The sequence below is a fragment of the Bactrocera latifrons genome, unplaced genomic scaffold, assembly GCF_001853355.1.
Source record: "Bactrocera latifrons isolate USDA-ARS-PBARC rearing strain unplaced genomic scaffold, ASM185335v1 scaffold_464, whole genome shotgun sequence".
Lineage (NCBI taxonomy): Eukaryota > Metazoa > Arthropoda > Insecta > Diptera > Tephritidae > Bactrocera > Bactrocera latifrons.
In genome coordinates this window covers 17,463-19,388 of record NW_017537117.1, presented here as the reverse complement: position 1 = coordinate 19,388, position 1,926 = coordinate 17,463, and the positions used below count along the sequence as shown (strand labels likewise).

The window sequence follows — 1,926 nt, the reverse complement described above, 5'->3', positions numbered from 1 at the left end:
GAGCTGGGAGTAGGTTAGGTTTAAAGTCCCGCACTCAGGCTTTCGATGCTTCCTCCTACTATAAAAACAAAAAACAAAAAAAAAAAAAAATATAGCCACTATTAGCGCAAATACGAATGCACTTAAATTCTATGAAGTGTGCATGCGAAACATCGACTTCTTCAGATGGAATTGAAGAATGAACAGCAACGAAGACACCACCTCCTTTCTTGTTCAGCCGGTCAAATCCAAAGATTTCAAATTCGCTATTGAATATTTCACTATCAAAAATGTGGGGCTATATTTATGTGAAAGCAATGATTTTAAAATTATAATTGACGTTCAAATAGCGTAGTACAGATCGGAGAGTTTTGTATTAAGGCCTCTTACATTTTGATAATAAATACTCAGCGAATTATTGCTAATCAGTTTTTTGTACCAACGGGTTTACTTGAGATTTTACTGGCAACTGCAGGGGGTTTAAAACGTTTATGCTCGAATTCGGGCACACAAAGACCCCAGATGACCAGAATAAGTTGTCAAGAGGCAATTGAAAATTGTCAGCGGATATGTCGATCTTGAAAGATGAAATATCCCTGTCATATTTGAAATGAAATTTTCGGATGTCTGCATCTTCCGATTTTAGTTTAGACGAGATGTAACTCTTTATGTCATCGACGGTGGTATCCGCAGCAAGTCTTGAGATAAATATTGMTTTTTTCCGCGGTATTACAATTAAATTTTTACTACCTGACCTACAGTTATTTGGAAGCGGATCCTGAGAAGGGTTTCGCTTACCATGCTCAGTAACAGCTTTCTCTGTATTCTGAGCAGACAAGACCTTCTCTCCTTGTGGACAAAGGGAAGACAGATTTATGAGGTCAATATTGGGTGGAGGCATTCTTTTTAAGGAAGAAGCAGTGGTCTCTTCATCAGACGGACGTTTACGTTATAAGTATTTATTAATACAAATTATGTTTCGTTAGAAGTTCAGGCCGTTGTATGTATGTATGTATAAAACTATAATCCATTTTTCATTAAAGTAATTAATGTTTTTAATTGATAATAAGCACATATTAAATGAGGGATATACAAAATTTTATCTGAAATGGTCACCTTTTTCTTTCACACAAACCCTCAAACCATTCGGCCATTTCAATAGCAGCACGCACAGTTTCTATTGGTATAGACGACGTTGCACGAACCAAATATTTTTTGAGACTCTACAAATTTCCGGGGAATATTACTTTCAAGCCACTCAATGCTTCTACTTTGTGTGCTGGTGCAGAGTTTTGCTGCAACATCCAATGTTCACCTTTGGAGAGAATATTGCTTATTGTTTTGCGACGTTTTCTAAACCACGCTGCTGGTACAATTTTGCCCTAGTTTTAGAAATTTCACAAAAGAGAAGAAATGTAACGCCTTTACAGAAGATTTCCCACCAAACTATTACAACAGCTAATGGAAGTTTTTGCATATATTTATTTTGAAATTTTGTTCGTTAAAAACTTCCTGAACACTGAACTGAGCTAATATACCCTTTTCAGGAGCATGTCTAATAGCAATTATATTTATAACTAAACTGATAACGATTTGCATCCAGTCGATAAGGCTTTACTAGTTCTTTCTACATCCATAAACCATTAAGTCGATTTCAGGATACTTAAAAAGGAAAAAAGATCTTGTAAGCCAGCTATATGATGTAGTGATCGTGAAGATATGTTGTCAAATAAAAAAATTTTGCTTTCAAACATTTGAATCCGATCGTTGAATTTGTATGACAACTATATGATATAGTGGTCCCTTATCGACAGTTCCGATAAATTGAGCAGCTTCTGGAGAGAAAGCATAAAACACAAAAAAAAATTGTCAACAAAAAAAATTTTTGACGTAGATTTGGATTATGCGTATGTAACTGTTATTTTATAAATTCTAATATTATAATTT

The 1,926-nt window shown here is 34.8% G+C and overlaps 1 protein-coding gene across 3 annotated transcripts in view; it reads right to left on the bottom strand.

The window, feature by feature from the left end:
- LOC108973170 (transmembrane protein 132C) overlaps nucleotides 1-1,926 on the bottom strand; it is an 85,195-nt gene that overhangs the window by 66,070 nt on the left and 17,199 nt on the right. The gene's annotated exons all lie outside the window — the stretch shown is intronic.